Source organism: Dermacentor silvarum, chromosome 10, assembly GCF_013339745.2.
Source record: "Dermacentor silvarum isolate Dsil-2018 chromosome 10, BIME_Dsil_1.4, whole genome shotgun sequence".
Taxonomy (NCBI): Eukaryota; Metazoa; Arthropoda; class Arachnida; order Ixodida; family Ixodidae; genus Dermacentor; species Dermacentor silvarum.
Window position 1 is genome coordinate 100,077,847 of NC_051163.1, and position 13,815 is coordinate 100,091,661.

Here is a 13,815-nt window from a genome sequence, read left to right on the forward strand (position 1 = left end):
GTGAAGTCCATCTGTTGTGTACATATGTTGTTATGTTGGTATTACTATGTACCGCTGCTTACCGGTAATAAAGAAAAAAAAAAAGGGGTGTAGCTCAGATGGTAGAGCGCTCGCTTAGCATGCGAGAGGTACTGGGATCGATACCCAGCACCTCCACAATTTGTTTTTCTTTTTCTTTTGTGCTATCACGGAGGCGCGTTATATTTGATTGAATCAAACACTGCGCCTAATTAAGTGCCAGCGCGCGACGTAAGAACCGGTCTGCCGCCACTGTCAGAGCGTTCGTTTTCCGCCAGCGTCAGCAAGTATTTACTGATCGGGTAATATGTGTATGCCTATAGCTCTCAGTCGGGGGTGTAGCTCAGATGGTAGAGCGCTCGCTTAGCATGCGAGAGGTACTGGGATCGATACCCAGCACCTCCACAATTTGTTTTTTCTTTTTTCTTTTGTGCTATCACGGAGGCGCGTTATATTTGATTGAATCAAACACTGTGCCTAATTAAGTGCCAGCGCGCGACGTAAGAACCGGTCTGCCGCCACTGTCAGAGCGTTCGTTTTCCGCCAGCGTCAGCAAGTATTTACTGATCGGGTAATATGTGTATGCCTATAGCTCTCAGTCGGGGGTGTAGCTCAGATGGTAGAGCGCTCGCTTAGCATGCGAGAGGTACTGGGATCGATACCCAGCACCTCCACAATTTGTTTTTTCTTTTTTCTTTTGTGCTATCACGGAGGCGCGTTATATTTGATTGAATCAAACACTGCGCCTAATTAAGAGCCAGCGCGCGACGTAAGAACCGGTCTGCCGCCACTGTCAGAGCGTTCGTTTTCCGCCAGCATCAGCAAGTATTTACTGATCGGGTTATATGTGTATGCCTATAGCTCTCAGTCGGGGGTGTAGCTCAGATGGTAGAGCGCTCGCTTAGCATGCGAGAGGTACTGGGATCGATACCCAGCACCTCCACAATTATTTTCTTTTTTCTTTTGTGCTATCACGGAGGCGCGTTATATTTGATTGAATCAAACACTGCGCCTAATTAAGAGCCAGCGCGCGACGTAAGAACCGGTCTGCCGCCACTGTCAGAGCGTTCGTTTTCCGCCAGCGTCAGCAAGTATTTACTGATCGGGTTATATGTGTATGCCTATAGCTCTCAGTCGGGGGTGTAGCTCAGATGGTAGAGCGCTCGCTTAGCATGCGAGAGGTACTGGGATCGATACCCAGCACCTCCACAATTTCTTTTTTCTTTTGTGCTATCACGGAGGCGCGTTATATTTGATTGAATCAAACACTGCGCCTAATTAAGAGCCAGCGCGCGACGTAAGAACCGGTCTGCCGCCACTGTCAGAGCGTTCGTTTTCCGCCAGCGTCAGCAAGTATTTACTGATCGGGTATATGTGTATGCCTATAGCTCTCAGTCGGGGGTGTAGCTCAGATGGTAGAGCGCTCGCTTAGCATGCGAGAGGTACTGGGATCGATACCCAGCACCTCCACAATTTCTTTTTTTTCTTTTTGCTATCACGGAGGCGCGTTATATTTGATTGAATCAAACACTGCGCCTAATTAAGTGCCAGCGCGCGACGTAAGAACCGGTCTGCCGCCACTGTCAGAGCGTTCGTTTTCCGCCAGCGTCAGCAAGTATTTACTGATCGGGTTATATGTGTATGCCTATAGCTCTCAGTCGGGGGTGTAGCTCAGATGGGTGGTGTAGTGGATTCTGCTTCCGGCCACCGAGCGTGACGGACGTACGATGACGGGCTCCGTAGGAGCGGCTTCAGCGGCCCAGAGCGGCCGCGGTAACAGGAGTGTCGTTGCGGACAACGAGTACCAAGTTGTTTTGCCGAGTTTGCCAACAGGGCGTTTTGTTGTGAACACAGTTTTTTTATATTGTGATATCAGGGCCCGATCATACCGGGTGGAAGATTTCCGCGATGCGCTCGCCCCGTTATCGCTCCTGTCGGAAGTGGTGGCTCTCGGGGCCTACCGTATGAGCCATGTTTGGGCCGTGACCTTCAAAGACGACGAAGCGGTGAAGAAGATCATCAGCGTTGGTGAGCTACAGGTCAAGAAGGGCCGATGCCTCGTCATTGACCCCGCCAACCAGGATGTACGCTTAAAAGTGCATTGGCTGCTGCACACCGTTCCTCACGAGGACGTGCGTCTTGCCTTCGCGCCGTTTGGAAAGGTCACGGACGTCGCCCGCGACCGGTGGCGGGTGCATGGCGTGGCTGACAAGAACTCTACCACAAGACTGGTTACGCTGAAGTTGAAGCCGGGCGTAATGCTTGACGACCTGCCACACCAGGTGAGCGTCTCCGGCGAGCTGGCTCTTGTGGTTGTGCCGGGCAGGGCCCCTCTCTGCCTACGCTGCCGCGGGACGTGCCATATTCGTCGCGACTGCCGCATTCCGCGGTGTGGTGCCTGCCGACGCTTCGGTCACGAAGAGAGTCAGTGCGAGCGGACGTACGCTAGCGTGACCGGACCCGTGAGCAACGATGACAACTCCGCCCTACTCATGGACGAGGCGGATATGGAAGACACATCGACCACGGCTAAGGAAGCAGCTGGCGAGGTGGCAGAGTCGGAGGCACGACCTCAGAAACAGGGGCAACATGTCGATGAAGCCGTCGACACTGAACAGCAAGAGCAAGTGGAGGGCACTGTAGCCATGCCGAACCGTGAGGAAGAGAGCCCACCTGACCCGGGAGCGGCCTCCACCCCCCCTGAACATGAAGACATGGACACCCATACCGGGCTTGCCAACTTGCAGGCGGGGAAACGTCCGCGCGACCAGACCAATAGCCTGGCTATGATACAGGACAGCAGCGGCGGAGACGAGCCACCGCCCAAAGCGCCAGGTATGAGGAGACCAACCTTGAAGCTGCGGCCGAACATTACGGCCGATCCACGGCAGGCGGGCAAACCGCCTCCGTAGTTCAGTACTGTGTTTTGCTTGAGGCGGGTTGGGGGGTTCGTGAGTGCAATGGCCGTCACCCTGAGCGCTATTCTCTTGGATATGTGTCAGGAACGAGGGCCCGAGTTGCATGTGAGTGTTGTTTTCGAGAGGTCGGGTTGGTGTTCCCTTTTGTGGCATTCGACGCGGTTATCGGCGTGTCCTTATCAACACTCGTCCCTGCGTAACTGTGATGGGCACCATTCTACCGTGTAGTCATGGCAGCTAATATCGAAGGAGCGCTACGTGTAGCCACGTTAAATGTACGAGGGCTCGGTGCAAGAAGGCGGCAATGTCAGCTAAGTCGCCTACTCTTAGATAATGACTTGCATCTTGTGGGAATCCAAGAAACCAAAATAGAGAGCCAAGAGCTAACCGACAGAATGGTGTCCAATTTTCGTGCGCACTTCGACGTGTGTGTTTCTCACGCTGTTGGTGGATCAGGTGGTTGCGCAGTATTCATTCGAAGAAACTTTGGCCTTTGTGTGCAGTCAGTGTTTTCGTGTGAAAGTGGGCGCCTTTTAGTGGCTGATTTTTGTTTTTGCGATAAGGATTTCCGTGTCATTTGTGTCTACGCACCGAATATTCAAACAGACCGGTGATCCTTCTTTGAGCGTCTTGAAGAGTACGTAAACTGTGACAAGGTGGTAATACTGTTGAGCGATTTTAACTGTGTATGCACTGCTGACGATCGCGTAAAATGTTCACACGTTCGCGATAGGAGTGCTGAATTGCTAAATGCAGTGGTGCACGATTACGACTTGGAAGATATCGGTAGTGTCTTTGCCAGTGGTACTCACCCACAGTTTACTCACTTCCAGCGTGATAGCCACGCTCGGCTAGATAGGTTATATGTGTCAGCCGAATTGGTGCCCTTGTGTAGTGAATATGATGTGCAACCCATTGCATATAGCGATCACTGCTTGGTAACTGCCACCTTTGGGAAAAGACAGATAAAACACACCTTTAACTGGGACCTCTGGAAGTTGAACGCGCAGTTGCTGGATGACGATGCTTTCGTTGATGCTGTTGCGAAGGAACTAGAAAGCCTGATTTCAGTCGAATTAGCAAGCTTCGCCATTAAATGGGAAGAATTTAAACAGAAAGTAAAAACAATGGCTATTGAAAGAAGCAGTGTCCTTCGGCATAACCTGAAACAGGCAGAAACGAACCTTCGCCAGCAACTGCAATTTTTCATCAGCATGGAAAGTGTCCAGCCTGGTGTGTATGTTAACGAAATAAAGGAAGTGAAAGCCGAACTCGAAAGGATAGACTCTGAGAAATACAAAGCCGCCGTTGTGCGATCAAGGTCTGAGAAGCTGTGGGCGGGAGAAGCGCCAACAAAACGAGCTCTCTCAGACGAGAAAAGGTACGCATGTCGGAAGGAAATCCGCCAGCTAGCTAAAGGCAATGACATCACGTCCGACAAAAACGACATCAAACAAGGGATCGTCGATCACTTCAAAGCCTTCTTAGGTCAACCACGCGAACCTAAAGATGGCTACCAGACGGAATTCCTTTCACTGATGCCAAAGCTCGCAGAAGAAGTTAAGGCACGGCTAGAACATCCCATTACCCTGAGTGAGATAGAGTGCGCAATAGACGAGTTGGCGCCCGGTAAAGCACCTGGGCCTGATGGCTTAGGGGCTGCTTTCTATAAAACGTTTAAGTCAGCGCTGGCTCATGTCCTCCATCTAGTTATCAGCGAAGCGTATGACCGAAAAAGATTGCCCTTGTCTTTCACAACCTCGCATATCGTGCTAATCCCGAAGAGTGATGACGAAAAGAACCGGTTGTTGTCAGGCTCATATCGCCCGATAACTCTAGCCAACGTTGACTATAAGGTATTCACGAAAGTTTTAGCGAAACGACTGCAAAGTGTCATAAAAACATTGGTAGGGCCTCACCAGACTTGTGGCATTAAAGGCCGCAGTATTACAACAAATGTACAGTCAACCACAAAAGTTTGCGGACCACGCGAGCGCGTGCCAGACTGCCTATCCGCGCCACCTAGTTGTACGCCACCTAGCGGCGACAGGGGCGCTCTCCCGGATATGAGCCCTCTTGGTACTCGCCTGCCTGTTAATTTTTTATTCCCGTGCATGACATTGTTAGTTCGTTGTGTTGACGCAGAGCGCTGTCTGCGATAAGACCGCCACATATTTGGCTTGATAGCAGTATCGGAGCAATCACTGCAACCTTTGTCGACTGGTGTGCCAGTGGGTAGATAAGTTTCACGAAGCGCTGCGACGATTTTTTTTTACGCGACGTTTACTGGCGCACTTTGGTTGGCAGCATCTTGGTCCAATGAGTGTTGCTGCTTCTGCGTCTTGAGAGAAAGGGTAGGGAGGTGTTTCACTGTCATCAAAAATAAAGAAAAAGCGGATGCATAGAAAATTTTCTTTCACACATAGGCGCATCTTCGCATCAGTCGCTGAAAACGTAGTAGACTTGCTTCAGGCCACGTGGTGATTGCCTATTTGGAAAGATGCCACTGCGTGTTCCACTTGACGAAAGAAGGCACATTGTGCGTTTATTTATAGAGGGAATACCTCAGCGCGAAATCTGCCGCCAAACCAACAGGAGCCGGACTGCCGTGAATAGGATTATTCAAGCTTTCCGCGACGATGACAGATTCACAGATATAGAGCGCAGTGGGCGTCCAAGGGCCACGACTGAGGAAGAGGACCGCCTGATTACGGCCGCCATCGTGGCTGATCCTTTTCAAAGTGCAGAGGATATCCGAGAAGCGCTCTCGCTCACGGTATCGTCTGAGACTGTAAGAAGAAGGCTGAGTGAGCTTGGCCTGCAGTCTTTCGTAGCAGCACAGAAGCCCTGCCTCTCAGACAGCCAGCTACAAGAACGACTCATGTTCGCTACAGCAATGAAAGATTGGACAACAGAGAAATGGGGCGATGTCATCTTTAGCGACGAGTCAACTTTTTCCACGCGCTGGGACCAACAGAAGCGGGTTTGGCGTCCACTAAACTGCAGGTGTGTTTACAGTGTATTGGCAGTTAATTCACGAAGCTAGTTCTGCATCACAACATGTTTCACGTAAAATGAGCTTTTGGACATTACGAGATTTTTCTGTAGTGGTATTATGTTGAAAACATTAACGATTGTTTCATAGTACTACTTACTCTGAAGCTAATTAGAAGCTGCGAGTGGGTCTTTCAGTACTATCTAATGATGTTTGCACGTTTTCTATTGCAACTCTATAACAGCATTATAAATTTCATACGCAAGAGGAATCACAACATTTTTAGACGTGCCGCTGGAACCCAATTGTATGCTATTTCTTGCAGATATCTGCCTAATTACACACAGAGTGTTCTATCCAGTGGACGGTGTTCCGTGAGCGTGTGGGGAGCAATCAGCAAAGATGGCCTTGGTCCCCTTGTGCGTCTGGAAGGGCCCTTCACTGCGTCACGGTACTGCGACGTCATCACTAGACACCTCGTTCCGTATGCGCTGGACGGTCCCTTCAGCGACGGCTGCTATTTTTTTCAACACGACCGCAGCCCGATCCATAAAGCACGTATCGTCCAGTCATTGCTAGAAGAACATGCTGTTTGCCAGCTTGAGTGGCCTCCATGTGGCGCCGACTTGAATCCCATAGAAAATGTCTGGGGCATGTTGAAGAAACGGCTGTCCACACGAGCCAACCGCGGCCGCACGGCCGATACGCTGTGGCAAGCGATCGCACAAGAATGGGAAAGCCTGCGCGGTCGACCGGAGAAAACTGAATCTTTGTACGAGTCGATGCCCACACGCATCAATAAGGTGCTAGAAAACGGCGGACATTTCACTTCCTACTAGATCATTGAGAGACCTATGTTTCATGACACTTCTGTAAATGTCTTGTGAATAAATTCATCCCCTTCAGCACGAATTATGATGCACTGTCTGCAAATTCGTCAAATGCGCATGGCATCATTTCAAGACGCTCACTATTACATTCCAAGAAAGAAGACGAAGCAATGTGCTGCTTTGTGCGAGTTTCAGTAAAAAAAAATTAATTAGCGTATAACTCATTATCTAATTATTCTGAAATCCGTCAGCTTCAATGCTTGCATAAAAAGAATAAACTATTAGGCCCGAAACGCATGCACACTTGCTTTTTCGGTTGTATTCGTGTCGACCGGAGAAAAAAAATACTCTTGACTTTGGTCTTGGAACGCGGCACGTCGAACGATTGTCTAACATGGTAGTGTCTCCAGCAAAGTGATCATCTGCAGCAATACGCAGGACAATGAAGTTAACTGACCGCTAGTTGTCCCATCAGGAAGCGGACACGAATGTGCACACTGAGTTTTAGGTCATTTGAAGAAACACGTGGCGTGGGACGCGCCTCCGAAGTTCGAGTCCCCAAACGAGGACGCCGTGTCGCAAAGGGTTATAAAAAGAGTCATCGCACCCGATTATTTCTTATCTTTCTAAATGTAACCACTATAGCAGCGCGGTGGTTCGGGCTTTGCGCAGCAAAACCTGGGCGCAGGCGATCAAATCCCGGCCGCTACTGTCACTTAGCGATGGGGGAGGAACGGAAAAATTCTGCCTACTGACTAAGCATCTGTGTCCCATGGCTGCCTCACCGCTCACTCACGCACTCACGCAAAAAAAAAAAAAAACAGCGTGGCTACGCGAAAATAGAGCTGATAACAGCCGAAGAATACGCTGTCTGATTACTTGTACTGATATTCTGCTCTCAAAATATAAGCAAGTAGCCCTGGCTAACAAAGAGCGCGTCACGTTGAAAGAGATAGGTAGAAAATATTTGCGCACAGTGCGAAAATAGACAGGCCATAGATTTAAGGAGGGATGCGTCTTCAACGTAGCGCTGCTGTCGATCGCTGGTGACGTAGCGGAAGTGTCGCGAAGAGGCTCTTGGCCGCGCGCTCGCGTGGTCCGCAAACTTTTGTGGTTGACTATACACGTGGTTCGAAGTGTGCTAGAGTGTTGCGACGCGATTGGCGATTACGTCGCGATGATGCAGATAGATTTGGCAAAAGCCTTCAACCTCGTCTCGCACAAGGCTCTACTATGCATACTTGAACATACGAACGTTGGCAGTGTCATAACGGAAGGCGTAACGATGGCGTACAAAGACTGCTCAACGCGAATCATTGTTAATGGGGAGCTCACCGACAGCTTTCGTGTGCTCTCGTCGGTGCGTCAAGGATGCCCGCTTTGGCCCCTTCTATTTGCTGCTTTTCTCGAGCCACTCTGTTTGACCATTAAAAACAACGAACACATAGCAGGCTATCGACTACAGGCGGCACATGTTAAAATATTGGCGTATGCAGACGACATCGCGATTTTCTGCACTGATAAAGCGAGCATTATAGAGGCAACTGCTGTTGTCGAAAAGTTTTGCAATTCAACTGGAGCCCAGATAAACTGGGATAAAAGTTATGGCTTCTGGCATGGGAGTTGGGAAGACAAGCCGGAGACCTTTTCTCGAATGAATTGGTCAAGGTTACCTACACAGTACCTGGGGGTGCCTCTCGGAAGTTACCGTGAGCCCGAACAGTACTGGCTCGACCAAGTTTCGACAGCAAAGGAAAAGGCTGACCGTTGGAGAGGCAAGCAATTGTCAATGTTTTCTAGAGCCACTGTTTGCAACCTTTTTTTAGTTTCCAAGATATGGTATGTTATGAATGTGTTGTGTGCTGCGCGGGTAAGCGTACAAAAAATTCACCGCATTTTCGCCACTTTCATTTGGGCCTCTACCTGGGAGAGGACGAGTCGAACAAATTTGTTTTTCCCGGTCAAGAAAGGTGGGCTTGGTCTGGTTCACTTGTTTTTGCGACAAATTGTGTCACGCTTTGTGTTTCTGCGGGATCAAAATGATCCCTTTCTTCGAACACTAATTCAAGTACGGCTGAGTAGACTTCTTCCAGGATTTGTTGTTTCGTCGGCACAGAACATGCCGCGAACCGTGACTGGGTACCTGCGTGAAGTGGTGCTGGCGCATAGGATGTTGAATGTGCGTTTTTCGCTGCAGTATCTGCCCATCGTTACAAAAAAACAATTGTACAGAGATCTTGTGGACACGATGCTACCTGTACCTTTGTACCGTTCGCCACACCGTGGAGGCCCCGGACAGGACGTTCTAAAAAGAGTCAAGAAAATGCCAGTAAGGCCATCAACTAAGTCTTTCTTTTTCAAATTACATACAAACACACTTCCCGTTAAGACCTGGCTTCATAGCAAGGGTATTTTCATCCCCTGGACAACGGACTGCTTTTTATGTAAAAAACCAGAAACAATAGAACATGTTTTCCTAGATTGCTGGGACCCGATCTTTCACTGGGACGCTCTGCAGAGAACGCTGAAGAAGCAGTTACCCCTGGACCCGTATGGAATACGCTTCTTGCCAATAGATACCTCAGAGGAAGTACCGTATGACCTCATTATGGTCCTGGGCCTCCACGCGATGTGGAAAACTCGCATGCAATTTGAACATGCAGACATCGTTGTGAAACCGGTGCGAGAACACTTCATTGAGAGTGTTGTTTACGTGAGAGACGCATACAAAGTACTGCCTGATCCACCACAATGGATGTCTGTATTGGATGAACTGGTGTCACTGAAAATATTTTAGTGCTGTGTTGGCCAAAGTGTGGCTGGCACGTTTTATCATTTGTAACATTTGATTTTGTACGTCGACGACGGCAATAAAGAAAAAAAAAAAGGGGGGGGGGGGTGTAGCTCAGATGGTAGAGCGCTCGCTTAGCATGCGAGAGGTACTGGGATCGATACCCAGCACCTCCACAATTTCTTTTTCTTTTTTCTTTTGTGCTATCACGGAGGCGCGTTATATTTGATTGAATCAAACACTGCGCCTAATTAAGTGCCAGCGCGCGACGTAAGAACCGGTCTGCCGCCACTGTCAGAGCGTTCTTTTTCCGCCAGCGTCAGCAAGTATTTACTGATCGGGTTATATGTGTATGCCTATAGCTCTCAGTCGGGGGTGTAGCTCAGATGGTAGAGCGCTCGCTTAGCATGCGAGAGGTACTGGGATCGATACCCAGCACCTCCACAATTTCTTTTTCTTTTTTCTTTTGTGCTATCACGGAGGCGCGTTATATTTGATTGAATGAAACACTGCGCGTAATTTAGTGCCAGCGCGCGACGTAAGAACCGGTCTGCCGCCCCTGTCAGAGCGTTCGTTTTCCGCCAGCATCAGCAAGTATTTACTGATCGGGTTATATGTGTATGCCTATAGCTCTCAGTCGGGGGTGTAGCTCAGATGGTAGATCGCTCGCTTAGCATGCGAGAGGTACTGGATCGATACCCAGCACCTCCACAATTTCTTTTTCTTTTTTCTTTTGTGCTATCACGGAGGCGCGTTATATTTGATTGAATCAAACACTGCGCCTAATTAAGTGCCAGCGCGCGACGTAAGAACCGGTCTGCCGCCACTGTCAGAGCGTTCTTTTTCCGCCAGCGTCAGCAAGTATTTACTGATCGGGTTATTTGTGTATGTCTATAGCTCTCAGTCGGGGGTGTAGCTCAGATGGTAGAGCGCTCGCTTAGCATGCGAGAGGTACTGGGATCGATACCCAGCACCTCCACATTTTTTTTTCTTTTGCCCTATCACGGAGGCACGTTATATTTGATTGATTGAATGAATCACGGCACGTAATTTAGTGACAGCACGGACGTAAGAACCGGTCTGCCGCCGCTTTCAGGGCGTTCGTTTCCCGCCAGCATCAGCAAGTACACTGTAAACGGAAATAACTTTCAGGTGGGAGTATGCTGCTTGTCCTCTAGCGACCCCCCGGTTGGGAGTTTATTATGCTCCGAATGATCGGAGTATAATTTTTACTCCGTGCGGGCGGAATTTTTGCGTGGTGCCTTCGGAGTTTTTTTTTTTTCTGTCATGTTTATTTTTTATTTCGAGTTGGACGGAGTTTTTTCGAGGTGCACCGGGAGTATAAAAAAAAAGACACGTCAATTTGTTTGGAGAATTTTTATGTAGAGGCTTCGGGTCAAATTCCGAAATATACGCACACGAATAAGCCAAATTATGCGAAACAAGTGAACGAGACCAGACAGACCAAGCAATACATAAACACAAACATTTCAGAAACACCCGATGAGCAGCTGTGAAAGACATCCAATGCACACGCGACACACAAGAAGAAGCAAGCCTGCCAGTATATATAGCCACGATAATGTGGGCCTCGAAACGGCCTAGTGAGCAGCTGTAGTGTTTTCAGAATTACGACTCACAGGCTAGCACATATGAGATCGGCCTCTCTGAAAGTAACATGAAACCTAAATCCACACGGAACTGTTAACTTAGAATATTGAAAAAACAACGTTCATACCATAATTTTTCAAAATTAGAATGCCATTCCGTGAGCGCTGAAGCGACTTCGCACACTGCCGGCGTCCGCGGCCAAAACGTAGTGCGTTAGTTACAGTACGCAAGAAAAATGTACGTGCGCTTTATTCATGACAAAATTAGCTTCGTACGAAAGAATTGTGGCGGGACAACAATTTATTACATGTGAGCATGACCCGTAGCAGCCTACGTAACACCGAAAATTGCGTAGTCATACATTTTTTTGACCGCACTACTTGCTCCGCGTCCAAGCAATGTCTCTCGGCTGTGAAACGGAGCCGTATCGCTGATCTGGCAAACGAATCCTCACGCTCGGAGCCAGCAGCTATGCTCCTAAATCAGTATGTTGGATGGAGCATGATGTTAATGCAATATCCGAAGCAACGACGTGATCAAAACAGAACTGCGCGATAACAATTCAATTCACATCGCTCAGTAAGAAGCTTTATTCACAGTACGTCCTACCGTATTTCTTGGGCGAGGCTATCCGTACACAGATTCATACAAGACTTGCTTGCACCACGGTCTAACTCACTGGAAGCACAGCACCGTGAAGAAGTCGGAATATGGCATTCATGTGCGGCTATCACGGACGTTGTCGCTCAAACAGTGGCTGCTGTTGCCATTGCTACGCGGCACTTTACACCGGACGTTGTCAGAATATACTCAAAAGGACATCAAAGTGGTATTGAACACACTGAGGAACACAAGTCAAGGTCACGCAACACGGAAGCACAGCCAGAAACCCGAGCCGACGTCACGAGTCAACCGGCAGCTTCGTGGTCACAACTAAGCCTTTTTCCGCACTTGAAATCTTTGCTCTTGCATTCATCGTTGTCAGCAGAGTGATCACAGCTAACGCACGTGAAGATGAGATACAGTGAGCTTCAGGCACGCCTATAACACTTTCTGGAAGGAAGTATAGGAAAGAAAATCGGCGAAACGCTGGCACGGAACGACACTTCACAGATGTAAACAAACCGTCAGCCATGAGCACCGCCGACTCCGCCGAACGCGGCCGGTCGCTGGCGCGGCGCACAGCCTTATGGGAAGCACCACGTGACCAACCTGTTCCGGCGGGGGAGTTTTTTAAAACTCCCTGTGCGGAGTTCCCGGGGAGAACAAAATTTTGAAGGCGGAATAAAATCACGTCATGTCCGCCCTTATCCTCCCACAGGTTGTGAGCGGAGTGAAACGAGGTAATGCCGTTGTATTCCTCCCATACATCGGAATAAATATTCAAGGAAGGGAGTATATAGGGCACATCACCTTGTTAAAATTCCCATGGGGGGGGGGGGGGGTATTTTCGTTTACAGCGTATTTACTGATCGGGTTATATGTGTATGCCTATAGCTCTCAGTCGGGGGTGTAGCTCAGATGGTAGATCGCTCGCTTAGCATGCGAGAGGTACCGGGATCGATACCCAGCACCTCCACATTTTTTTTTCTTTTGCCCTATCAAGGAGGCACGTTATATTTGATTGATTGAATGAATCACGGCACGTAATTTAGTGACAGCATGGACGTAAGAACCGGTCTGCCGCCACCTTCAGTGCGTTCGTTTTCCGCCAGCATCAGCAATTATTTAGTGATCAGGTTTTATTTATTTCTTTGTTTGTACATTCTGCAGCCATATAGCAGGCTATTGCAGGAGTGGGTAATACAGTGGTGAACAAAAAAATAAGTGAAACTCAACGAAGAATCTTACAACATTAGCAAATTCAAATATTAGTACAACAGGTAAAGCACTGGAAAATCATTTTCTTCAATACAGAAAGCAGCGAAACAATGAAATACATACACAAAGCATAAATCAAACTTAACTCAAGCAGTTACACACCCTGGTTTTCATAAAGAGCACTTTCGAATTCGCTTATCGGGAGTGAATGAAGACAGCCAGGTAGGGAATTCCATACCTCTATATTGCGTGGAAAGACGCTGTACTTGAAAGTATTTGTACCGGCATAGAAAGGAAAAAGATTCAGCTCGTGGAAGTTACGTGTAGAAGAAGGCTTGGCGAAAGATAAGCAAACTGTGTCTGAAATACGATAGAACAAGTTATGCTGTGCAAAAATTTTAAAGATTCCACGTCATGACTCACGGAAAGTAATGTTAGGTTCAGAGAAGGGAGGGCAGATGATGGTGAAAAATAGCGGTCATACCGGTGAAAAATGAAGCGGACGGCTTTCTTTTGAACTGCTTCTATTTTGATTATGTTGTTTTGGTTATGGGGTGACCACACTGTGGCGCCATAATCGATAATGGGGCGGACAAGTGTTTTATACTATAATAGTTTAGTATCCTTTGGACCCTTCTGCATAGTACGACATAAATATCCAAGTTGTTTTAATGCCTTAGAACATGTTTGATCAATGTGTGCAGACCATGATAGATTGTGAGTAAATGTTACGCCAAGGTATTTATATTGCCGAACTCTGGTTAAAATGATCCATTCAAGGAATATGTCGCAATTACTGGCGCGGCTCTTTTTGTGAAGCGCAAAACAACG

At 48.3% G+C, this 13,815-nt stretch overlaps 9 non-coding genes across 9 annotated transcripts; all 9 read left to right on the forward strand.

Annotated features, from left to right (window-relative positions):
• The first annotated feature begins 83 nt into the window (after positions 1-83).
• Trnaa-agc (transfer RNA alanine (anticodon AGC)) lies at positions 84-156 on the forward strand. The gene has a single exon. It is a non-coding gene; the product is annotated as a tRNA-Ala (tRNA).
• A 194-nt stretch (positions 157-350) lies between these two features.
• Positions 351-423, forward strand: Trnaa-agc (transfer RNA alanine (anticodon AGC)). The gene has a single exon. It is a non-coding gene; the product is annotated as a tRNA-Ala (tRNA).
• Positions 424-619: 196 nt separating this feature from the next.
• On the forward strand, positions 620-692 carry Trnaa-agc (transfer RNA alanine (anticodon AGC)). The gene has a single exon. It is a non-coding gene; the product is annotated as a tRNA-Ala (tRNA).
• A 196-nt stretch (positions 693-888) lies between these two features.
• Trnaa-agc (transfer RNA alanine (anticodon AGC)) lies at positions 889-961 on the forward strand. The gene has a single exon. It is a non-coding gene; the product is annotated as a tRNA-Ala (tRNA).
• Positions 962-1,154: 193 nt separating this feature from the next.
• Trnaa-agc (transfer RNA alanine (anticodon AGC)) lies at positions 1,155-1,227 on the forward strand. The gene has a single exon. It is a non-coding gene; the product is annotated as a tRNA-Ala (tRNA).
• Positions 1,228-1,415: 188 nt separating this feature from the next.
• On the forward strand, positions 1,416-1,488 carry Trnaa-agc (transfer RNA alanine (anticodon AGC)). Its single transcript has one exon. It is a non-coding gene; the product is annotated as a tRNA-Ala (tRNA).
• Positions 1,489-9,655: 8,167 nt separating this feature from the next.
• Trnaa-agc (transfer RNA alanine (anticodon AGC)) lies at positions 9,656-9,728 on the forward strand. The gene has a single exon. It is a non-coding gene; the product is annotated as a tRNA-Ala (tRNA).
• A 195-nt stretch (positions 9,729-9,923) lies between these two features.
• Trnaa-agc (transfer RNA alanine (anticodon AGC)) lies at positions 9,924-9,996 on the forward strand. The gene has a single exon. It is a non-coding gene; the product is annotated as a tRNA-Ala (tRNA).
• A 462-nt stretch (positions 9,997-10,458) lies between these two features.
• On the forward strand, positions 10,459-10,531 carry Trnaa-agc (transfer RNA alanine (anticodon AGC)). The gene has a single exon. It is a non-coding gene; the product is annotated as a tRNA-Ala (tRNA).
• Positions 10,532-13,815: the final 3,284 nt, after the last annotated feature.